The sequence below is a fragment of the Empidonax traillii genome, unplaced genomic scaffold (genome assembly GCF_003031625.1).
Source record: "Empidonax traillii isolate 1590-97213 ecotype Southwest subspecies unplaced genomic scaffold, ASM303162v1 scaffold325:size649781, whole genome shotgun sequence".
NCBI classification, from domain to species: domain Eukaryota; kingdom Metazoa; phylum Chordata; class Aves; order Passeriformes; family Tyrannidae; genus Empidonax; species Empidonax traillii.
In genome coordinates, this window is record NW_020955518.1 from 421,913 (window position 1) to 448,188 (window position 26,276).

The 26,276-nt window shown below is 45.1% G+C and overlaps 1 protein-coding gene across 3 annotated transcripts in view; it reads right to left on the reverse strand.

The window, feature by feature from the left end:
* The window catches only part of ZHX2 (zinc fingers and homeoboxes 2), a 76,144-nt gene that overhangs the window by 29,048 nt on the left and 20,820 nt on the right, over positions 1-26,276 (reverse strand). The window contains exons 1-2 of one of the 3 annotated variants that reach the window (XM_027891670.1): positions 17,417-18,249; positions 15,063-15,135 (exon numbers count right to left, since the gene is read on the reverse strand). The gene's annotated coding sequence lies outside the window, so the exon portion shown is untranslated. Of the gene's footprint in view, positions 1-14,173; positions 14,363-15,062; positions 15,136-17,416; positions 18,250-26,276 lie in introns of those variants that run through there. The other 2 variants (XM_027891669.1, XM_027891671.1) reach the window with 2 other exon arrangements.

Genomic DNA, 26,276 nt, shown 5'->3' on the forward strand with positions numbered 1-26,276 from the left:
TTAGGTCAGCAGGGCATTTTCCATCTGCCCTGCTTAAACCAGAACTCTGATGATGTTACAGGTGCGATTTGAATACAGCATTTATCCTGGTGGGACTGTAGGTTTATTTTGCGTGTGCAAGCACACACATGGGTGACTGCACCTGGTCTTCCTCAGGTGAGAAGGGTGATTTGTATTTAGTTGTTAAAAACACCAGGTGTTGGGTTGCACCTCAACTGGTCTTGGGCTTGCCGAGAAGACAGAGAGAAAGGAATAGGCAGCAGCAAAGGGCTACAGGGCTACAAGGGCTTGGAGAGAAAGGGAAGAGGAGAATGAAGAAGAAACAGCTTTGCCCTCAGTCTTCTGAAGTCAGGTCAGATGCCCAAAAGGCCAGCGTTGCTGCTGCTGGATCCCACCCAGCAAGGGCAGCTGGCTGCTACCAGCAGAGCCCCAGTCAAGGGCTCCAGGCTTTTCTCTCCCATTCCAAATCCACAGAAACTGCAATGCCCCCTCACTCCCACGCAATTTTTAGCCCAACCTAAAGGCATGCCCTTCTCAGCTCAGCACACGGGTCAAGGCAGCAATGATAAAACATGTTTTTTTCCTATATTTTTGCTGATTTAATGATTCACATTGATGAAGGCATCTCAGTCTTCCTCCTTCAAACAGACGACACAAAAAGGAAAGATCACAAATCCACATTCTGCTTTTCTTTCAAATTCCACAGTGCTTTTCCAATCTGATTCAATAAGAACTGTGCAAACAGACTGGAACCTGCAAGAGTTCCCAGTGAATTAGCTGCTTGACTAACACAGCATAAGTTAAAGAAGATTAGCTAGAAGCTGAAGTCAATGTTTAAAACACGGATTAGGGACAGACAGAGCACATTTGGAAACTAACCCTCAGAAACCCTACCCAAAAACCTCAGCAATCCCTTAATTTAATCACCACAGTTTTAGGATAAATTACCATAATTTGACTAGATTATACATTCTCTAAAGGTGTAAAACACCCCTGGAGAACACCACTATTAGTGCCAACAGCGATTCTCTATACACTTAACTATGCCTCTTCGTTGAATATCTCCTAAATAAAATCAAAACAAGCCCAAAGACTCTTTTTCTGCCCATTACATGACACATAGCAATGGTATTATCCAAAATGGTAACTGTTTCAGGAAACCTGAAGACTTGAAGAATAGCTGGCAGACCTGAAGAACAAAGCAGAAAACATCTATATCTCTGTGGGGAATCTCCACCAGCACAAGTGTGTTCTAGAAATGAACGGTGCATGGACTCTCTTTGCCCTTGGCCATAGGAAGTTGGGGTAGGAAAAAGGCACTTGAGACCTAACAAGAAGCTTAACCTTCACAAGCTGCTGTAAGAACAACCAAGGGGTTAACAATTTCCAGTGGTTTTACTTGTTAAGGGGCAAGATAGGAATGGGGATGCCTTTTCAAATTTAATTTTACAATCCCTGAGGATTATATTCCAGGAAATTACTCTGTTTTGTGAATATTGTTACTGCATGACATTTTGGTCCCATTATCTCAGACTCTTTTTGGCATGTATGTCAGATGTTATTCACCATATGTTTAATGACATGCAGCACTGGTTCAAATATATCTTACTAATGCAACAAATCACGAAAACCTTTGTTTTCTTATGTTTCAAGTTACAAATTAACTCAGAAATCCCTCAGTCACACAGTACGTGTCCAATTTTAAGATCTCCCATGTAGACTTCTGGAAGTTTAAAAAACAAGAGGAAACCTCCCAAGACAGCTAAAATTGCATTTTATAAATTTGAGAAAGACAAGATATGGTTTAACTGCTTGCACTAGGAACATCCCAATCCCTTCTCCAGTGTGTTTGAGTTATTCACATGAAGTGGTTTCTCTGTATAATTCCTAGGCAGGATTTCTATGGCAAGGTTTTCCCAGATCAGCAGTTTTCCCCCAATCATGCTACAAACCCAAACAAGCCCCACTCCTTGTCCCAAAGAGTTTACACACTATGTCCCTGCTCACACGAGAGTGAGGAGGATTATTAGCTGTAAATTGCTTTGAAGGTTAAAAAAAGTGTTAAATATTGCTGTCTTCATAAGTGAATATGCTTCAAAACTGTCTAATAACACTATGAGGAAAATAGCAATTTTGAGCAACAAGCTAGATGTTCAACAATTGGCGGTTCAAGAGCAACAAACACCACCAAGCATTGCTGTCTCTGACAATAACCCCTTGCAGGCAAATCTGTCTTAAGGTCAAACCAAAGAAATTTCAACTCATGCAGTCAGGCATATTTTGTTCAAACCCTTCAGGCAGTGATCTGAGTGAGTTTCTACACTGCAGAGGGCAAAGTGCAAGTGGTATCCACCAGAATGACGTCAACCTTTGCAAAGTGGGGACCACTCTCCTGGACTTCCCACGAAACACAGCTCACCTTGGGTTAACCACTGCTGTGCTGAAGGTGCACAGAGCAATCTGGCACCAGCCTCTGGCAAAGAGGGTCTCAGAGAAGGGAATAAGGAGCAGCAGCAGAACACCTGTCACCCCCAGTAACCCACATGGGGAAGGATGTGCAGACTGGCAGAGTGCATGGATCTAGCCATGCTATCAGCCATCTTTTTGACCAAGTGAAAAAAGAAAACCCACCAAATTGACTCACAGGAATACAAAGCCCTCCCTCCCCCAGCTTCCAATTGCCTGTAATAAAATCCAGCCTTTGTAAAGCAGATACAGTCAAATTTTCAGTTGTGTTCAGTACTCAAATCTCTAAACAATGTAATGGGATGCCCAGGAGGTCAGCATCCTGGAGAAAAATGGAAGTCCTACGCATTTCATACAGGTGTCTGACAGCACCGACACTTAAACCCTGCCATAATGTTATCTGTGCTGCCATCCCAGCTGAGGTTCCCACCAGCAGGAAGAGTCAGGGAAAGCCCCAGGACACACACTGAGGTCTTTACACAAGGCCCAGGCCAGCCTCGATGAAGCAAGTGGGACAGCTGGTTCCTTCACTCAAGCAGATTAGGTGGTATCTAAAAAGGAAAGTGCAGCTAATTACGTGAACTCTTTGAATGTCTGTTTCCTGTGAGGTAACCCTGGGGATTGACCAGCCTTTTAGAGCTCTCAAGGCTGAGTGTTTGAGAAAGAGCAGAGGCACAGAGCAGTGTCAGACAGTGCCAGCAAGCTTAATTCTGCTAGAGTTTCCTGAAAAGCAAACAGAGTAGATTGACAGCAACCAATGAGGCTGCTCCCCCAAAACAGAGCCAGTGCTGCACAGTCATGGTGACAACACAAAATGTGAGCATACTGTAATGCTCAAAATGCCCCAGGAGCCTCCACCTGAGCAGACACTACACAGGACCAGACAAGATCACAAACATGCACTGCAGGGGGCAAGAACTGATGCACCTGAAATCATTCATTGCAAAATTCTGGCATTTGAAAGCAACGCAAAAGCAGCACATGTTAGGGGAGATGCTGAACAGCCAGCAGGCTGTTGGTATGGCATCATCTCAGTGCTCATGGTGTTGAGAAGGGCTCTTGCAAAAGGACTCTGCACTTTTCCAGCAGCTGTTGTGCTGTCGATGCTGTACATTGCTCAGGAGCTCATCACATTGATGTTACCACCAAGCGTTTCAGGCAGCTGTGGAAGAGGCCACGACAACTGAGCCCAGTGCTCTGTCCCCCTGTCATGTCCCAGAGCACAGCAAATCGACTGAGTTTTTTAGGAGGAGAAGCCACAGTTCCAACAGGTATCTGTGACTGGCCTTAGAGAGCCGACAGGCACAGCTATGTGTTTGCTGGCAGACAAGCGATGTGTTGCAGAAGCCAGGTGTCATAAGTAGGGACCATGATTTGCAGGGGTAATTCCTAAGCTAAACCTACTCATAGCAAATAAAAAAGCAAAGTGGGAAACTCCAGTCACTGCCAGTGGCCCAGTGAGCCTTCTCTCACAGACCCAGCACCTCTGGGCAAGGAGAGAACAGACAGACAGAGGGAGGCTATACAGGTACAGAATGAACCCTCCGTGAGCCCGAAGCAAACCAGCACACTGAAACAATCACAGGGCTCCATGGCACTCCTAGCCCCGGCATGCTGCTCAGAGCTGCAGCCTTGAAACTTCACGCTCTTATAAATGAGATTTTTTCATGTTTACTACTTTTGCAACTAGCTTAAGAGACCCTCAAATTACCATCTACTTATTTTGTTATTTAAATGCCCTTTTGGAGTCACCTTCCCCTCTACAAAGCACAGCTAAAACACCGCTTCCTTTCAGTCTGCCACCACAGGAGCTGTTTGGAGGTCACCATCTCTGTCCTCTCCATTTATCCCATCCCTGAGTGCACAGCTCTGTGTCTACCAGATATATCACAACCGCAGAGCAGTGCTGGGGCCATCTCAGGGGCTGAGCACGGGGTTTTTTCCTCTGGTCACCCTCAGGCTTAAGGACACATTGAAGCCATTTTCCACTGGGAAAGGAGATGAGCCCCACCATCCCTACGCCTACCCGTGCCACCACTGTGGGCACACATCACATACCAGGGGATGCAAATCTGACCCCCAGCCTCCCCTGTCTCCTTCCTATGCTCAAAACCACTCTCTGGAATCCCTGAAAGTGATGTAAGTTACAGCAGGGTCTGGAAGCTTTACACTGCTTTTAACACACAGGGAATATATATCTCTAATTTCACTGCCACCTCTGGCGGTCAGGGCTAGCACAAAGCTAACCTGTGTGTCAGGAGGTCATCCAAGTGACACAATTACTCATCCAGACTCATCTGGAAAGAGATGCTCAGAGATCCTCATGGCACAAACAAAACACACCCTTCAGGTTGAGATTTTCACTGACAGCAAAGGAAGGGGCTTTTGGGCCTTCTCGTATAAAAAGTGGCAGAATTTCTACAGTAACAGATCAAAACTTATTGCTACAACAGACAGCACTACCCATTACACTGCTGCTGCAGAAGTTTCTTTCTTTTTGATAATATGCACCAAAAGGATGTGTTCATAAAGAAGCAACACCTACCAAGGGTGTGCTCCCTTCTGCCCTGCAGGCACATAAGGGCTGCTCCTCATTTACTCAAGAGTGCTTTTCCCAAGTGCCTTGGAAGTATTTTTAGAGCACTGATCCTGGCTCATTGAAGTCCTCTGAAATTTAGCTACTGACTCCAGTAGGAGCAAGATCAAAGAAGAAAGCTGCTCCTTCCCTGCACTCCTCCAGTATCAGAGGGATGGCCTGCCCATGGCCACTCAGAGAGCTTTTACTTAATCGAAAGCCATCAGAGTCATTGAGGAAGACATTTAGTGCCAGTAGCTCAAGGTGCAGCTGCAGTGTGAGCTGCAGGTTCAGCTCTGGGTGGTGGGAGCTTGAGGCAAGAGTGGGTGCCCACCCTTGGCATAATAAAGGGCACGGAGGACCTCTGTGGAAGCCAGGTGACCAGACACTCAGATGCAACAGGAGCCAAATCCTCAGCTGGAAGAGTCCAGACTTTCACTACATAGATCTCAACCCTTTGTTTGGGGTCCCTCTTTGGGAGGCCCCCAGCTCAAGCTGTTGTTTTGTTCTTGCACCACAATTAAGTTATTTTAAGGATCTGGATATTTGAGACTCTTCTATGAGAAACCTGGGGTCCAGCTGGTAAGGAAACCTCATCTGATTGTGTGAGTGTAGGGGGGCAAGTGGGATGGCTCACTGGAGCTGCCCACTGTGAAGGGGCTTCGGTCCCAGCTCAGGTGGTACAGGTCCTGGATAGTCAGACAGGAAAATTCTCCTAACAGGAGGGTAAGGTCACATCAAAATGGGAGTGCACTGAATGATTTGTAACAGAGGTAAAAAAAAAATGCAGTCGCTCTTTGCATTCATATAGTATATAATAATTAATACACAACCACTAGATACAATCACATATATAAATCATATAAAACACATTTTAATCCAATATTAATAAAAATAAAGACTATAAAGGAAAGACTATTCCCTATCCTACTAGAGCTTGAATCTCCTCCTGTAGTAGATCCTGAGCACCACACTTGCTCCTCGCCCTTCCCTATACACACGCACAGCAGCATCTGAAACGCAGCTGTCCTGAGTGCTGCAGGGTTTGATTCATCTGTAGCAAACCTGGCTGAATTTCAGAGTGCAGCACACACAGTTACAGTCTGGTTTGAGGCACGCAAGCAGACGACCATACTTGGAGAACTGCAGACAGGAAACTTGCCAGATTGTTTATACCTGAGTCATAACTAATGCTGACAATGAAAACTGAGTGAACTCAGAGACCACTACTATGCTCAGCACTTATGTGATGCTCTGCCCTAACGCCACTACCAGAAAAATTGGGATTAAGCACAATTACCTTTGCAAATATCACAGTTGTACTGTGTGAAACTATTGGTGATGCAAAGCACGTGATACTCACTGCCATTGCATTTGCTGGGTTAGGAGACAGCAGCACATTCTGCAACACACAAGCAGATTCACAGGCCCAAGTGCTCCTCCTTTCAACATATCAACCTCCTGATTTCCAACAGACATCTCCATGAGAGAGCAGCCACAGCGAAGACAATACTACCAAAAACTATTGATGGCAGCAAAAGGTAAAGGAAAGAATTGGAACAGGTGGAGATGGGAAGCTCCAGGAAACTTCATTGCAATTTTTGTCACTTCAAATCTCTTTTAATTCACCTGACTCTATTCCATCCCTTGATGTTCTTGCTTATCAGGGACACACGAAAATAGCATTTTAAATAGTTAGGACCAGCTAAGGCAGGCTTTGCTCCCACTTAAGTGCAGGGAGTGTTTAGGTGAGGGGGGGAGACTGCATTCTTGGTAACATGGGAATTTGGGCAAGATCACCAACTTGCAATGCAAGATATGTGCATGGATCCTAAACAACCACAAAAAAAGAAAGGCTCTTGGGCTTCATTTGGGGGAGTCTTTGTTACTGAAGTATCTCTGAGCACTGCCAGCCTGGATTCACCTTTATACTCAGGGGTGGGGAAGTCAGATCTGCCAGAGTGCATGTCATGCCTCTCCAGACAACAACTGAGTCCCAAATTACTGTAAATTGAAGATCTATATAGCACATTTCACCCACATGGTGAGGCTGAGCTGAGGATCTGGCAGCTTAACTCTTTCACATCAGTCTGCGTTTGCAGTGGAGCTTTTATTTCCCCTTGTAAATCACATTTCAGCTTTTCCAGTACAACTCCAGTGCACATCTACCCAAACAAAAATGCAGGCACCCGTCCTCTTCTCCCCACCGCCTCACCCGACAAACCAAATTTTCGTCCTTGGGATAAGCTTTCCAGAGCAGATCTGACTATCCAGATCTGCCACTTATCACAGCACTCAGGAGCAGTACCCATCAAGGATTCCCCCAAACCAACACAGACTCCTGGCACAGCCATCCCTCCCCAATAGCCCACTGTTCACCTCTAGGCCACCTTTGCTCAGGGGTGGCGGAGCTCCCAACCTTCCCTGCTCTCCCATCTGCTGTTCTGTCAGTATTCTTTCTCTTAGACTCCAGCATGCAGCCCAAGCAGGACTGCTATTCTGCAGCACTTTTCTCTGTATCCTTTCCAAAATTTGACCATGTAATGAAAATTCCAGGTAAAAGTGTTATTTCTCTGCCTTCTCACTAGAATTCCCATTTCAGCTACTTAACCCACCACCTTCTGATATTCAAAACCATGCTCAGACTCCTACCCTTGCCAGTCACCATCACCAAACTCTTCCCACCTCCTCCTCAGGAGTGGCTCCACAAGCTCCCTTTGGTCAGGGTGTTTAGTTCAAACCCCTCAGCCCCCCTTACCCCTCTGGGGTAGCCTGATTGTGTTTGTTCATGTAGTGGCACTCATTTCCTCCACTCCATGGCAATGCCAGCTTCATCCAGCTGCTTATCAGCTTCCCCCACAACAGTCACTACCTGTCCCTCCATGATGCCCCTCCAGCATGGCAGGACCTCCTGCCATCCAGCTACTGCCTTGCAAGCCTCATGGAGACCCATGTTTGCTATGAAACCAGTCAAATATTTTTGCAGTATGTTTCAGATCTTTGTTGATAGAAAATAAAAAGGATTCCTTCCTGGACCTCTCAGGAATCAGCAGCTGACACAAGTGGCTGAAAGCATGTGCTGCTCTGTGGCTGTCACTATCACACCCAGAGACCCCCTGCTTCCATCACTTCCACCACATCCTGGGATCACCTTTGGACTCCTTGAGGTTGATGTCAGCTAGCAGAGAGGTTTAAAAAGACATTAAAAAACTTAGCAATAAGTATGGGATGCAACTCAGAAAGATGCTTTAAAGAACTGCCTGACACAGCCATACTGTTTGCTGTATTACCACAGCAATAATATTATCACTGTCATTTGCAACAACACATCTTCAGTGTAAATAGGAAGGAAAGCCTTAGTTCTCTTCCTGGTTTGCTAGAAGGATTTAGGCAAATCTTTTGCACCTTAGTTTACATGCCTGGGGACAGGGTTTGCACAGCTGTGAGAAATGTATGGCAGAGATTAGCTGTGCTGCTTTGGACTGGGGACCTGACACTGTGTGACCAGAGCAGTGCAACGAGCGAGGACATCCTCCAGCCTGGACACAGTTATGGACCTACAGAAATTGCATAGAAGATCTTCGGTGCAGGGTGGCAGTTGTCTGGTCCAATTTTTCCCCATCTGAGTTTATGGCTCAGAGTTACATGGGGAGAGACAACTCTGAGTGTTACATCTGTGACCTGCCTTGAACATCTGTTGTAAAGCAGGGCAAAACACCTCTGCAAATAATGCAGTATTTCAACTAATGCTGGAAGTGGTCAGACAGCTACTACAGAAAAACTGCTTAGCTTATAGACGCTGGGGTGAAACACATACTAATCTCTCTCTCCAGGTTTACTTTTACTTGTTTATAAGGTGGGATAACAGCACTATCCAAGCCTTTATGACAGTGAGAGGCTGAGCTCACCAGCCTCAAGGATCTGGCGAGACACCAGGGTGATAACACGATAGAGGTACATATAGTCTCTGCAGCCATCCCCTCCCCTCAGGAAATAAAGGTGTTACCTTCCAAATGAGGTTTCAGCACAATATTAAGGAATGCAATGTGAATAGAGACAAACTGCGCAATACTGAAGTTAATCATAGGAAATAGGGGCTGGAAGGGAATCCCATGAGAGCGACACATTTATTTCATTATTATATCACAGACGACATTAAGTATCCACTGAGTCCCTCAAGGCAGAATTCTTGCATAAAAAGCATCCCCATTTATCAAGCACGATAGAACCTGCAACTGTTCTATAAATAAAGGGTATTTACAAAGAGAGTTGTTAAATATTTATTTTTCTCCAGAGACTGAGTTCTCTGTTCATTTGTCTCCGTTGCAGAATCGTTTGGTATTAGGGAGCAGAGGAACTCACCTAAAAAAAGACTAGGAATCCGTCCAGAGCCTGATCTGGACACAGCACCAGCCTCCTCCACAAGCTGGCAAGGGAAAAGCATCCAACCTGACACAGAGGGAACATGAAGCAAATAAAATGGGAATGATCTCATCTGCAAGGCAAAGGTAGAAGAAGGAACACCAGTGACAAAGCAGCAATTAATAAACACCATCATATCGCCTCATCCTTAGAGAGCTGCCTTGGCACCGTACATTGAAAGAAGTGACAACCTTCAATTGTGAAGAGTAACTGCAGATTTGCATTACATTTGCTTTGTGTCTTGGGAACAAGAATACATTTCTCACAACTAATAAATTAGTGATTTTTTTTTTTTTTTTTGAATTTTTTGAAGCTGACAGATCGGAGTGGGGGACATACAACACCGACCCAACCAAAAAACGTGACTCCAAAACACACTTCACTGCTAACCCTTTGTAGTAGTAATTGTAATAGTTCTTACTCCAGCCTGCCAAGAGCTGAGTTTTAATTAAATATTAAAAAGCTATTTGTTAAAATAACGTTGCCATAGCAACTAGAGAAAGCTAAAATACCCTGGCGCTTCTGACTCACAGCATATTAATCAACCAGCAGCTATTATATAATGAGCACCCCCCTGGAAGCGCCGGCAGGAGCCACGGCACCGAATGCCAGAATCCAGAGCCCCCGAGTCGGTCAGCGCTCCCTGCTACACTCTGCTCTCTGCGTGCTTGCTGACTGCTCCCAGCTCAGGCAGGGCTAGGTGGTTATCCGGGCTCATCCCACAAATCACATGCCCACATATTTTGGGGAAGCCATGCTGGAGCGCTCTGGGTCAGTACATTCCTGTAGGGGCACAGAGGTGGATGGCACTTTGGTGAGGGCATCATGGATGGTGGCTCCCCACATTCCCACAACAGCAAGGGGCTTAGGTGGCTCCTGCCCAGCAAGCCCCGACCACCTGCCTCTAGTGCTTGTCTTGCAAATGAAGCGCTTGTACCAGATCTATTTCTGTAAAAATTTTTAAATTTCATTATTGGCATAATTTCTTGCAGCAAGTGCCTTCCTACCATCAGGCCAACTATGTAAGACTCCAAAGGAGTGGAGATTAAACCTTGCAAGGGCAAACAAGCTCTGCTGCTCACCCAGAATAGCTTATTTTACAGATTTCAAAACCCAAAACAGAACAAAGAACCACAAACAACCACTCCCCCATCACATCTAAACCCTGCAGATAAAGAAAAAACCTTTCTACACTTTGTCCATACACCACAAGAATGACAACCTCAGCCATCCAGCAGCCAAAGCTGGCTAACCTGTGGCTCCTGCTGGCACTCACTGCCAGTCCTTGGGAAGCTTTGCCCTGGGGACACAGCTTGTGTTAAGAGGCAGTGGAATGTCTCCCATTGCCTTTTCATGTTGGACCATCACCACATGGTCTGCAGTGATGGGAAGAGTTGCAGGAGAGAGCTGAGTAGTTGAGGTCCAGAGAAATGTTGGCTTAGGGGAAGAATACTGGGAGGCAACACTCTATCTGAGCTGCGTTGCTCAGATGGAGTTGGGAACCCCCTTCCTCCCCCTAAATGACTCAATTTTTTGCTTTTAAGCCCCCTTCCTCTTTTTTTCCAATGGAAAATAAATACATAACCACGTAGTTATTAACCAAAAGGAATGTGATTAATATTACAGCATTTGTATGCCAGCTTCACTTTCCTGCTGCTTTGTTTGGGTGTCACAGGCTGTGACTATGACAACCGCAAGCAGTTATTGGACTGATGTCATTTGTGACATCATACTTAATGGAAAAGAAAAGGAAGAAGAGACACTATCAAAAACAAGAAGAACGGAACAAAATTTGCTTTCGCCTCTTTAGGCACCATCAGCTCCTGTCTACAGAGTAAGGTCCCAAAGGACCATCACACTGGGGCTGCAGGAGTCAGGCAGCAGCAACCCTGTTCTCACCAAAACCTGGGCAGCACTCAGCTCTTGGGAAAACCTGCCCTCTTTCCTCCCCTCAGCTGAGATATGAACTCCAAATTTGCAGTTACATGGAAGAAATCTCCTCCTCCCTTCTCAGCTGGGAACTGAAATGGAGGCTTTTGGCTAAGCTTCATCTCTCCTGACTAAGTTTCTCCTGCTCCCTAACCAACTTCTCCTCCACATCTCTATTCTTCAGTTGTAACAGTATTTCCCCTCCCTTTTCAAAAATAAAACAAAGTCTGTCCAACATTTCCAGACAGTCAGCTGATTGAGCACGGGGAGAATGTGCACGGATTTTGTGGGGAGTGCACTGTTTGGAGTGGTGGCTTTTCTGGTGTCAAGTACAAGTGATGGTTTCAGCCTTCGAGGGCTCCTGCAGCTGCTGCCCAACCCCTCGCCCCATGTAAGAGCAAGGAGGCAGTGCCACTGCTGCATTCTGCAAAGCTGTTTCTGTGTGCAGTGCTGGCACTCCTAGGATACACTGCTGTCATCTTCTTCGCAGAAAATGTTTGTGAATTCACTGCTCAAGCTCCAAGTAATAAAAATAACCCCAAACCCATCTAAATCTTATCTGATAAAGATCAATTCACTGCAACAAGTGCCTGCTTTACAGTTATAAATCCAGAAGCCTTGACATAAGTGAGTTAATTTTTCCAAGTTACTTTCCCCCAAATTTTTCCAATACATAAAAGTGCTTCTCTATCCTCCCTGCTCTGCCGCCAGACCTGCTGTGCCTCTGCAGTTCAGTGCTGCAGCCTACCCTGAGTATTCCTTGATCTGCAGCTACCTCACCAACTTGTCCTGGCACAGAGACCCGGGGTCAGAGAGCCACCACACTACCATGCTAGAGCTGGGGATGCTTCTCCCTGAGCACATATAACCTGAAGGGAACCTTTGCTTGCATCCTCCCAGGGCTTGGCCCTCCACCAACAGACGGCTCTGCCTTGGACTGCTCTGAGAACAAAACTTCATCAGGGGAATCCTGCACACAAAAAAAGAGGGCATTGCTCTTAAATAACAGAACAGAGATGCTGCCTTACAAGGGAAGGTGAACTAAAGCCTAACAGATGAAGCAACCACCACTCACAGTTTGCTCATCAGTGCCCCAAGCCCACCAGAAGTGGCAGGAGATTGCCAAACCAACACCATTTCTGACTTCTCATAATACAGCATGTCACCTCTTTGTTTAGGTCCCCTCTGAATGGGTGTCAGTCAAGGCCACCCTAAGCCCCTGCTGCATCCCACACTGCCATCCGTTGCAGGGGACGGCACCTCTGGGAGCAGCTGCTGGCAAGCTCCACCTCTGAGTGCCAGCAGGCAAACAGAAAAAAGGAGATGGCAAAGAAGCCTCCTTTCCTTTCTCTCCACCAAATCTCTCACTGAACACCTGACCCTGAAACATTCTGCAGGGCAATACTGCAAGAAGACGCAGAGAGCAGACGTACAGGAACTGAGTTCTTCCAGCTCTGGTTTCTCCTTGAGCTTCTGAGCAGGACATAGATTCTCAGTCAGCACCGCTCTGCTGCAGCCATCTCATGCTCCCCAGTTCCTCACTCAGGCTTCTGTCATGCAGCCAGAGTGGGAGGAGACAGGTAAACAGAACTTAAAAGTCTCCTTTCATTCCTGAGCTGCAACTACATCTTGCTGCAATAATTTCAGAGCCATCTGAGACCATACACCAGTTACCTGGGCAGCATCCAAGCAGGCTGCTCTTGTTTTCTCTCTCATCCTCTTAACACAGCTATCATATATCAGAGGCACGAGGACTACATGCCTTCCTCAGCACTGCTGCTTTGCTTTCACTTAACAGCACAGACAACATTTACCTTGGACTGGCAGCCCTCCTCTGAAGGGCAGGAGAAGATCCCTACATTTATTCCCTTTGTGGAAGCAACCACCACAGGGGTGCATTAGGATATAGATTCATTAGGAGCATAGAAATGCTTCCCAAATTTCAACACTGCCTACCTAATAGAAAAACAAGAAAATTTTATTTTTGAGATGAGCAAAAAGCACTTCTCGTGTGTGGATATACTTTGAGAGACACAATATGTACACATGGCATCTTTCTGCTGAATTTTCTTCACTTAAATCAGCACTGTCTACTCTTCCCATCTCTCTGAAGCCAACACATCTGTAAAAAACAGGCCAGAGCCCACCCATCCTGTACAATGCTTTGTAAGTGACTGACAAAAAATAAACCCCACAGCTCAATTATCAGGTCTTCTGTGGCAGTCACTAAGGAGTAAAGAGAAAACATATGCGATTCAAAGAAAGAATATAAACCATGGACCACCTTTCTGAGGGATGATCAATACAAAACATGGTCATCACTTTGCATCCCTTTTCTCCCAGTAACTGCACTGATTGCTGGGATCCTTCACAAAAGGCTGAAAGTAGGATTTTTTTTTTTTTTTTGCTTATCAATTTCTGAATGCTTGCTAGGTGTTTATCAAGAAATTTTTACCATGTCTTTACCAAACGTGGATGGACTCAGTTTCTCTCCTGTTAACAAAACACAACCCTTTCTTTTTTCAGGCTGATTTCAATTTGGGGTTTTATTCTGCTCTAACCCAAATAGACTTTGTTGTTGTAACAGAAGACAGGCTGTAAGCCACTGATATAAAAATGGAAACAAAACTCCACTGATTTCCAAGTAACCATAAATTTTCATCACCACAGAACAGGGTAAAAATGGGATGAGAGTTGATCTGATTTAAAAAACCTCAAAAAAATCCCCTTATTCAACCCCTCTACTAAGAAAATTTACTTACAAAAAAGTAATTTACTTACAGAAAGCAATAAAGCCCAGAACAATAGCATCCAAACCATCAGTCCAAATGTCTGCCCTATTATTCAGCCTCTCACCAGACCAGAGAAGCTGCCCCAGGAGCCCACACTGCACCAGGCACACAATCAGGAACTCCAGCTGGGGCTTCCTGAGCTGGGTCTAATGCAGCCCTGACTGGTCCACCTGGAGAGCTGCAAACAAGGCACAGCTGATGGGAAACCACAGCTCAGACCCTTTAGCAATGCTCAGAAAAAGGTCATAGTGCAGATGCTCCTTACATATACACTTTTTTGGGGATGCGGGTGGTGGTTTATATATATGTAAAAGCTCCTGGCCAAGCTGCTTTGGAGCAAGTGTGCAGGTGTCTCCTGTGATGTAAAACTTCCTTTGAAGCTATTTTATCACATCAGGAAAGAACCAAATATTGGGTAGTTTTCCATTTTGATGACAAAGCTGGGGTGTGGTGCACACACACAAAAATAACCTCACAGCCAATCTGGGCTCTTCCTGACTCTCAAAACACACAAGCACCTAGCCTCAAATCTTCACCAAGATTGTGTCTCTCAATGGCTTGGAAACAACAAACAAGGTTCAGATGGTGCTAATGGTCCATTCTGCTGACCATATTCTCATTTAAATGCATTCATGTGGTTCATATCTGCAGTAAGATAATTATTCAGCCTATGTGGTAATACAATGCTGACTTTATTTTGTGGGTTGCAAAGAGGTGCCAAAGGCACTCAACTGGTTCCAGAAGACTGGATTTGCTTGCTGTAAACATTTCTTGAAGTGTCTTTAAAAGTAAAAAAAAATTTAAATATTCTCCTTCTGTTTGGGCAAGCTTGGATTTCCCATGCAAAGGAAAACAGGAAAAAAAGGCTACTCACTCACAGCACTGGATTTCTTACATCCTGGGAGTCTCAGCTCTTAATACTTCTCTGAAGGTGAGCAGTACTTTTGACACCTACAAAAGAGGGAAAATAAATCAAGGAGAAAAGTAAAAGAGGAGAAAGGATCAGCCATCCCTTCCACTGTGTGACTGATGATTTAGCTTTTTCACTAGTAGCCGGGAATGCCGACTGACAGGAATTCCAGCAATTCCCTTTCCCACTAACCACCACTGACAAGCAGAATTTCAAAGATTGGTCCTCCAGCCCTTTTACAGTAACATGATGAACCTTGGGGCCCTCTTGGGGAAAAAAAACATCCACATTTCTTAAACCAAGCAACAGTGGAGAGTACTCACACGCTGATGTCCTGTGGTTTGCATCGGAAATACCCACAAAACATCTGCTGCAGCTGACATGTACCAGAACAAACTCTTTACCTATTGGGAAATGCCATCAAAACTGTCCTTCTCCTCCTTAAAGGGACTCACCTGCTCTGTCCCAAAGCTAAAGTTGGCTTTCCTCATTTTTGCTTTTTTTTTCCCCTCCTGAAACAACAGGAGAGGAAAGTTTAGCTTCAGCAGCTGCAAGAGCAGAACTGACAGAAAAAAATTCCCCTTTGGCAGTGGCTGTATACACACCTGAAAAACACTGTGCCTGAAGGTCTGCAAGAACAGGTAAAGAGATAACAGAATAGTCATGGGACTGCTCTGAGTAAAAGAAACATAAGCAGCAAACCACTTTGCTAGCCCCCCAAGAAAAGAGGCAGAAGCTGACTGATTGCTTCAGCAGCACCATGAGCACAACCTGCATTTTCAGTTCAAGCTTTTTAAACTCAGTATTTGAGTTTCAAGCTCCAGGCTCTGTTATCTGGCCAGAGGAAGGTCAGCTGGCAAACCTGAAAAAAAATCACTTGGAGTCTTTTGCTCCTTCCCAGCAGGTTAGGTTGGTATTTTTTGGCTCTTTTCAAAAGAAGATATGACTTGATTTCCTGATAGATTATATTGGCTGCTGGAGGAGCTGGGAACCCAGAAGCTATTACACAACCATAACCATTTTTTAAGAGCTGAGACTAGAAAAAGCTGCATGTTTATTCATAGATAAAAGGGAAGCTGCTTCCCGCTTTCCTCTGTCTCAGAGCAAGGCAAAAAATTGCTACTTTCACTGAATTGTAAAAGAGAAATAAACACAAGGGACAGCTGCAGATTTTGTGCTCTTTACACCTCCACCACTTTTGGACTCAGCAGGCAACTTTCTGCTGCTCTTTCTCCTTCTTTTGGGTCATATTCTCCATTCTCACATGGTAGGTTGTCAGCATGAAGCTGTTTCTGTATTTAATGGGCTTAGTCTGGTTATCTTTATAGAAAAACCACTATCTGAAACTCTGCTTTTTCAGTGCTATGTCCAACACACAGAAGTGATCCTACAACCTGCCAACAGAATTAAAACCACCTTTATGAGTAAAACACTTTCAAAGAACGACAAAATCACCTACAGTGAAACACAGGTCCCTATCCTTCCCCTGATCTCAAACCTCTGCTTAGAAAGTTAATTAAAATAAATATGTATGTATGGAGCTGTTGCTTCTTAGGACTGTATAATGAGCCTCACAAATTTTGGTGCTTTTCCTAAAGACCCAGCTGGTACAGCTTCTGCAAGGATCTCCACTTTTGGAAACATAAAGCAGAAAGAAATCTCCAGGGTTACTAAATCCAATCCCTTGCTGTTGTACTCGTACTGCACGATCCTCTTCAGAAAGTATGCAAAAAGTTTCTGCCCCTCGTGGCTATGAGAACATGATTTGGATCTAATATAACAGCTCAGAAACAAGCTCGTAATATATGTATATAAATATATACATAAATATTTCAGATCTTTCAAGCTATTTCACGGTTCTGGGAGATCTGCTACTGCTTTTGAATGCCTGGAGTTAGGCAATAGTGCCATGATGGAGTCACAAACATGTTTCATATCGAAACATTGAATTTTTTTCAACAGTTAGGAAGTCACTGACAAAAACCTTGCCTGAGTTTGTTTGTCTTGAGCATCCCTGTGTGGGCAGCTCCTGAGCAGCCTCCCACTGGGGGCATGCTTATTCCAAGCCAGCACAAGGCAGGAGAAGCAGCTCTCCTTTACATGAGAGCATCACAATGCTGGAATCAGGCAAATTCAGACCTCCATACTGCACAGGAGGGCATTCATGCAGGCATCATGATCTCATCTGCACGAGCTGTGCCACACAAACACCTCACAGTAATGGACAAGACCTGGGGAGATCTGTATCTGCTGGCTTCCATGTGGTGTCATGGTGAGTACACATACAGAACAGGTAATGGTGGTTTGTGAGTTACCACCCACCTCCTGGTTCACAGGAATTGCCTGTTTGTGTGTTTATGTGGTCCACAGTACGCAGTGAATGATTCCAGCTACCCCAGCCATACCTCATTCCCTGCACACCGAGCAGGAGGCTCAGCCACCAGCTGCTTCATTATTCTAGATGCTTTCCAAAAAAAGTAACATCTCATAGCAAAACAAAACAAAATAAACAAAAAGGCTTTTAAAATACTTGATAAACACCAGCACTCCACATGGTTTCTGCAACCCAGACACTACAGCACCAACCACCTGAAAATGGGATTAGTTTGCTTTGTTCGCCATGAACTTTCTCACAAAAAATGAGATTGTTGAGATATCTTTAGTGAGCTAAAATGTAAATCTCGAGCTGCTGTTACAGCAAGGAAGAGAAATAATAGTACTTTTTAGATGCTTGACAGAAAAGTTCCTTAGAGACTCTCTCAACCTACAGAAATGATCAATTTTGCAAAAGAACATTTTACAGAGAGAAACAGAGTTGGGAGCCCTGAAAGCACTTGCTTTCCCCAGTTGTGCTCGAGATGAAGGAAAATAAAACCCACACTCCTCCTGACCTCTTTTCCTGAAAGATGCCAGCTAGGTGGTTTAAACCCTGGGGTCAACTGAAAGTACAGCCATAGAGCAGGTCATGCCAACCCTCCACAGCCCCACCAGGCTTTGGTGCTTCCCCCCAGCACTGCTGGTGTGTTGGTGACCCATCACCATGGCCTGACTGCCCCAAAGCCCAAAATCTGTAGTACAGGCAATAGGTCAGGACAAATTTCCTTCATCAACCTAATGGGCCCAGGGTTGTTGCTTTTCTCTGCTGCTGGCTCAGCAAGGCAGGAATAGCCGAGGCCGGGATGCACAGTGAGGCACTGACAGCCCCCCATCATGTCCCTGCTCTTCACCCCTCAGTGTTTGTATCGCACCAGGCATTTATTAACTTTTCAGTGCAGCTTATACCTCTAGTTCCCTAAAAACTACCATGATCAAAATTACTACCTTAGTGATCTGAATTACTTCTAACAGCAGACTATAAATGCTTTCTATGGAATTAAATATGCACAGTTGTGTTGGAAATGGGGGGTTTGCAGCCTCTCGATTGCAGACTGTTATTACAGCATGATTAGCAGATACAAATGTTCCTGAAAGTCATCTGTCTCCACATGCTGAAAATCCCAGTTATCTCAACGGATCCCAAGAGCCCCAACAGCTCCCGGCTGCTGGTCCAGTCCTCATTAAACATTCATCAAACCTGGCAGACTGCAGAGCAATGGAGCATCATGCTCATGAGCATCCTTACCTTCAACACCTTTTCACAAAGCTAATAAAATTAACCTATCCCTGCCCCCATCCCTATGACAGACACTTAAAATACAATTGAAAGTTTCCATCAAACACTTAAGTATGCACTGAAAGAGCCACTAAAAACCCTTCAGTGCTCCAAGGTCTCTGCATAAGTGCACACGCACTGTGCAGACAGTGATGCTCAGACAGGCCATGGGATATCCCTCCCACCTCTCCATCCCCAGCGGTCTTATCCCTGTGCCACTCAGCATTCATCTGCCTTTCTCCAGCCTTTTGAATGAAACTGAAACGGAGATGGGTATTTCCACACCACAGCAGCTGCTGCTGGCAGCCCCTGAGCTCCCCAGGAAAACCACTGGCGCTGACCTGGAAAACACAGAGTAGGAGGCTCCTGCCAAGGGTTGTCTTCTCCACCTCAGCAGGGTGACAATTACTCTCAAAAGGCCTTTATCCACACTGTACCATTTTTAGGTATCTGTGAGCAGAAGCTGTCCCATAGAGTCATTCCAAGGCTATACCATGCTGCAGCTCCCCAGCCTTTCCTTCTTCCAGATAAACTTCTATTATCTACAGGAACTGAACAAACCCCTCTTTGCATTGCCTTCTTAATATTGCCATCTGCTTTTGGAAATATTCAGAAGCATAAAAATAAGCAAAGAGCAAGTAATAGCAAAATAAGAGTACATAAGAGCAAAAAGCAAAAAAAAAAAAGGAAAAAACTTCATGGGTTTAGTCCCATTTTCAGTGTTAAGCACTGTCATAGAAACTACTTTCCCTCTCTTAGAGCTTTAGAAGATTTCAGAAAGCATGTTGGAAGCCTAGGCAGCTATCGAGACCACCTTTGCCTGACTGGCACCTCCAGGGGATTGCTCCAACCTCTCAGCCACAGGCTGCTCAGGGCCAGGATGTGCCCATCCACAGTTTTACTTGAAGCTGGGAAGAAGAAGTGGTTTGGCTGCCAACAGCAGCTGCAGTTGGCTTCAGCTGCAAAGTGAAACGGGGGCTGGTGAGGGTCCTGGCCTGACTTCCCTGGCACTGGACGGACAGATGGACAATGACTCTGCCACTTCTCATCTCAGTGCTCTCTTAAAACATATGCAAACAAGCAATAACATTAACTCCACGGCCCAGCACGGGTGGATGATCCCCCACGTCTTCACTGAGGTCCCACAGCCCTTCTGTATCTCACTTTCCACTGTTAAATCTAGTTTGTGGGGAACCAGAGCACTGAACCAGAATGAAAGAGAATGGGAAAGCATTGCTCCAAGCGGATTATATTTACTTTTCAACACATCCCCCAGTTACAGATGTCAGCAGAGAAAGGTATATTCCTTTTTTTCCTATCTTCTTAACTGTTCCTAGCTTCTTTCAACAAATCAAAGTGTTTTCTTGAAGGGTGAGAAATCTCAGTCTCATATACTATTTTAAATTGGCAGCAAGGGGTTTAGAAAAAGAGTATCTGACCACATAAAAAAATTCCATCAGAGAGAGACAGTGATGTCCTGTAGGATTCTGGCAAACAGGAAGTTCATTATTAATTTATTTGGCCTTTAGTAAGGTTAAACTATTTCACATTTCTCTTAAACCTTGCATTTCAGACTCACCCTCTGGTTATTTACCTACTTGCTCATAGTAATAAATGTGTTGGAAAACACTTGTCAGAGCCTCCTGTGCCAGAACAATGATTTCTAACTGTTTTCCAACACAGCAATTGCTGCACTGTTGTTGGACACTTTTGCTGCCCAACATATGTACAGCAATAACTTTTATTTTACTTTAAACAACCAAACTATAGACTGTTAACCTGCTAATTAATTTTCAACACCACGGGATATCCTCTTACAGAATCATAGAACCATTTGGAAAAAACTTTTACGATTGAGTCCAACCCTTAACTCAGCACTGCTAAGTCCACCACAAACCATGTCCCTAAGTGCCACATCTACATATCTTTTAAATATCTCCAGGGATGGTTGCTCCAGCGCTTCCCTGGGCAGCCTGTTCCGGTGCCTGACTATCCCTTCTGTGAAAAATCATTTCCTAATATCCAATCTAAATGTCCCCTTGGTGCAACTTGAGGCCATTTCCTCTTGTCCTGTCACTTGTTACCTGGGAGAAGAGACCGATCACCTGGCTACAATTTCCTTTCAGTTAGTTGTAGAGTGATAAGGTCTCTCCTGAGCCTCCTTTTCTCCAGACTAAATAACCCCAGTTCCCTCAGCTGTTCCTCTTAAGATTTGTGCTCTAGACCCTTCACCAGGCCCATTGCCCTTCTCTGGACACACTCCAGCACCTCAATGTCTTTCTTGTCGCAAGGGACCCAAAACTGGACAGAGGATTCGAGGTGCAGCCTCATCAGAGGGACAATCATTGCCCTGGTCCTGTTGGTCACACTATTTCTGATACAGTCCAAGATGTCATTGGCCCTCTTGGCCACTTGGGCACACACACTGGCTCATGTTCCTTGGCTGTTGACCATCACACCCTGATCCTTTTCCTCTGGGCAGCTTTCCAGCCAGTCCTCCCCAAGCCTGTAGTGTTGCAGTCCCTGTGTTCAGATTCATCCAGGTGTCAGACAAGTTTGCTGGAGAGACATGGTGCAAGTTGTACACTGAGGACACAGCCAGAAAATCACACACTCCTTCCTCTACCCACCAAATACCTGGGCCCATAATAACAGCAGTGCTATAGTGGAAAGACCAAAAGAGAGAACTGAAGTGAATGCAATACAAAAATAAGCTACCCCACATCAGTCCCCATGGTCTAAATGCATGTGCCAATTTGGAAAGGACAGGGCTCATCCTTTGAGATTGCCTCTAAGAGCAGGCAGGTACGAAAAGTGTTGTGAGCAGCAGCCCATCAGCACAATCTCACATATGGATGATGCTGGACTGCAGCCAGAAACATCACCAGCTATTTTCACTGCTTAGATCCACTGTCAGAGTGACACAATTCAAGGCCTGCCAGTACGACTGTTAGGTTTGGCCTGGTCTCTCCAGTTTCAGCCTGATTTCCTCACCACATGACACAGCCCACAGCAGTCACTCCTTTCTCCTGCTCTTAATTCATTCCCTCTTTTGTTTCTCTCCACCCTCAAGCTGAAGAGAAAAACAAAACAAACAACTCAAAGGGAAAAAAGGAGAACTGATCAAGACCAGACAATGACTACATTTTGCTGCCATAAAAATAAATACAAGGGGAAGGGGTTTCCCTTTTCGGGTTGTTTAGACCATTCCTACTTTTGGCTGTAAGCACCAACATGTTTGCAAATCCCTGCCAAACACATAGGCCATCAATATAAAAGGGGTAAAATAAAGAAATGAGCACAGGGTGTAAACAAGAAATCACTTTGCTCCTCTTAAATAATTGTATTTATGCTTCATTCGCTCATGAAAACCAGCAATGTTACATGTTATTGAGTCTCTTACTTTTAGTAAGAGCATTCCTGTGACTTATCTGAAAAGTTCAGTGAGATGCACTTGGGTCAGCAGCCCCACATATTTGGGCCTGGTGACCTATTTTCAGCTACACATAAAAACAGAACCACAAACAGGCCATAGGAAAGGCTGCCTGGAGCCCCCTGTATGTTGCTATATGTTTGACTGGAGCATCTCCCATGGCACATTCCTGCCTGCTGCGTTTCTCCACCCTGCACAGCTCCAGCGCTGTCTCTTCAGTCCCCCCATGCTCCGGCAAATGGAGACAAAAGGGAAAAGTCTGCACACACCAAGCACTTAAAAAAAATGGTTCGGTCCCAAGGACTGGGAGACCTTGTGGAAATCCCCACAAAGCAGTTGTTTCTGTGGTCTTTCCTCCCTATCCTGGGGACAGGCAGCACAGCCTGGGCACTGCCTCTGCTTATTCAATTCAGAATCAGTAACTCTGGGCCCATCCTTCCCCTCCAGCTAGACTTTAAGGCCAAGAATACAAAGGGATGGAATGAAACTCTCCTACAGCCTGCCAGTCTTTCGGGCCCACAAATCCCTCCTATTGATTTATCACCTTCACTTCACCAATGCCTACATTGAACACTGATTTGTTATGTGTGCTGGTCTACAGCCCTAAACAGCCTGGGATGTTTTTGGAAGCCAAAGCTACAGAGGTTCAGATACTGAATGTGTGATTCCTGCAGATCTAAGTCCTGTATTGGAATCAACTTAAAATTTGGATCCTCCTTAGTTTGAGAGGTGGGCCAATTGGAATCTCATGAGGTTTAACAAGTCCAAGTGCAAGGTGCTGCACCTGGGTTGGGGAAACCCCCAGTCCAGGTTGGGGCAGGAACTGATCAAGAGCAGTCCTGCTGAGAGGGACTTGGGGGTGCTGGTGGATGAAAGACTGGACATGAGCTGGCAACGTGAGCTTGCAGCCCAGAAAGCCAAACGTGCATCACCAGCAGGTTGAGGGCGGTGATTCTGCCCCTCTGCTGCGCTCATGAAATCCCACCTGGAGTGCTGCATCCAGCTCTGGGGTCCCCAAGCACAGGAATGACATTGACCTGTTGGAGTGAGTCCAGAGGAGGCCACAAAGATGATCAGAGGGATGGAGCACCTCTCCTATAAGGAAAGGATGAGTGAATTGGGATTGTTCAGCCTGCAAAAAAGAAAGCTTCAGGGTGACCTAATTGCAGCCTTCCAGTATGTGAAGGGAACTTACAGGAAAGATGAAGAGAGACTATTTAGAAGGACATGTAGTGACAGGACAAGGGGGAATGGCTTCAAACTGAAAGAGATTGGGTTTAGATTAGATATACTGAAGAAATTTTTACTGTGGGGGTGGCAAGGCACTGAAACAGGTTGCCTAGAGAACTTGGGGATACCCCATCCTTGGAAGTATTCAAGGTCAGGTTGGATGGGTCTCTGAGCCACCAGGTCTAGTGGGAGGTGTCCCTGCCCATGGCAGAGTGGTTGGAACTAGATGATCTTTAAGGTCTCTTCCAACTCAAACTGTTCTATGATTCTACTGGAAAACATCTGGAGCAGCAGATATTTTTTACAGCTTTCTACCTGATTCAGGATCTAGGACATAATTACATTTCTGAGAGAGAATCCTACTACTACTTCGATACACCTTTGCCACTCACTCCAGTAGGAGCAGGTTTGAACATGCAATTCACATCCTACTGTGATGAGCTGTTCAGAAGAAATGTACTTTCACCTTTTAAAAATCGGACAAAATCAGATTTCATACAAAATTTATCTTATCTTTCCACATAACCAGCAATATGACATTAAATTTCTTCTGTCTCATGGTATATTTAATGAGGGGAAAAAAACGTATAAGTGCACACCCCTTTCTCCAGTGCTCCTTGTTATTCTCGCAGAACAATTCTTCAAAGCTGCTGAGATCACTGTATGTTACGTCCTTTTTGAAGGATCAGATACATTGCATCAAAAAGCAGGAAGAGTTCTAGGGCATGAAACCAATTTTTGTGCACTTTTATCTGGGTCAGCTTCTCTATTGATTCTACAAATACTGTATCATTTTTTTAAAGTTAAGGTTTTTTTAGTTTAAAAAGAAGAAAAAGAGAACATCAGAACTTAAGTCAAACATCCATCTGAGCCAAGGATTAGTTTTGTTGGGTGACTCCAAATCAAAAAGGTGGATTTTTTTTTTTTTAATAATAAAGTTCAACTAACAGTGAAAGAGCATTGAATTGATTTCTAAATTCAGTAAATGTCCTCTTCCCATATTGCTTCTGTTTTTGTTAATACCATTTAACTTCTTTGCTCCTAGGTGTACAAAACTTAACGAGACAAACACTCAGACTCACATTTTACCAACAATTCATCCCTTCCTTTCTCTGCCCCTCTGCCAAGTTTTCCTCCATGGTTATGAACTATTCGGCACAGCCGCCAGCTTTGCCTTATGTCATTTCATCAACCTGATGTGTGTCTTGAGGTGCTCTGAAATAGAAATAATAAGTAAGAACTGGCCTTGGGTGACAAAAAGAGTGGATCCTGTTTTAGGAGGAGATGACTTGCTGAAGACATCTTGAAGGTCTTGTATCAACTTCATCTGTACACGCGTGGGAAATGGAGAAAGGACACTTCTAGGAGGATGCCTACAAACAGGTGACAGATTATAGCAGGAGAGATTCACAAAATTTGCTTGCAACTTCAGATGACAGCAGAAAAAAATAAATAAAGTAGTTGGAAATTCTAATTAAATTTTGGTGAAAATAAAGAGCTGATGAATGGCTCCCAAGTGCTTTTCCAGAAAGGAATGCTTTTACTTTTGAGAGATGCTTTTTGCATATTTTGGTGGTAGTGTGATGCTGGGAACAACAATGTCCAAGAGCCTGGTTATCAAGTGTGATTCTGCTGGAAACCTGGTGCCTGCTTTGACGAGACCTCGTTTCACAGTGAGCAGAGCACATGCACTTCCAAATCAGAGCTCAAGAAGGGTCTGAATAAGCCCAGCATTTCTTTCCTGGCTCTGGGATGCCTGTCTGGCATGCTCAAGATCCAGAGGATTGTCTGGACAGATCCATCAACCTTTTTACATTGCCTTTTCCCAGCGTGGAGAGCTGGGATGGAAAGATGAGTAATGGTTTCCATTACACCCTCTGTGTGACACAAACAAAACCCCCAGCCTAACAGATATCTGATAGGCAAATGACTAAACCCCAACATTTACTTGCCACAAGAAAATGCCACAAGTAGTAAGCACTGGTCTTCACTAGGGACAGCGTGCCAGTCCTGCACCAGGCTGCTGCACACTGCCTCCAGCACTGCACATCTATAACCAAAGAGCTGCAGACAAGTGAATAGCCCTCTCTGCAGCAGGGCTGGAGTCCCCCTACCAAAGGATGGCCCTCCTTCCAAACCCCACCCTGCTGTACTCCATCCGCGGCCGAAGTGCAGTTATTAATATACTTTTAATTGCAGGGATTACTGCTATGTTACACTCTGACTTCTCTTTTCCCCCATGCATTAACTGGTTGCTTGGAGCTTTGCAATCTTTCAAAGAAAATGCCTTGACAAATAAAGACTGGGAAGGCTCACATTAAACTGGGAAACAAGCACGCCTTGCTGGCTACCCCGAGAAACTAGGACAGGCTTCTCTCGACCAAATCTCCAGGTATCTCTGAGGCTGTAACAGTCGGCACAATTCTTAAAATACACACAGGCTGATTGAAGGCTGGCTTACAGCACTTGCTAGACTTACAGCACTAGCACTGATTCTCAAATCAAACAGAAAAGATGATTTTTGAAAGAAACCTTCTCCAAATGCAGGGCTGCTCTCTGGACCCTCTCCCTGGCTTGCTCTCTGACCTCACAACACACCAAGAGCTCCCCTTGGGAAAGCCAGAGGTACCAAACTGGGCACCAGCAGAGGTACCAACACCTTGAATGTTGATCCAAATTCAAACCAGCAGCTGTTTCAGTGTTGAAGTGGGGAACTTTCTGGGGCTCCTGCCCACCAGCCACCATGCTGCTTCCTCCCTTGCTGGGAGATGCAGCACAGATGTCTGAGGGGAAAGTGGAGGGCTGAGCCAGGACAGCTGGCCAATGGAGGAGGCAACTGAAGAGCAGATTTCAACATAAATATCCCA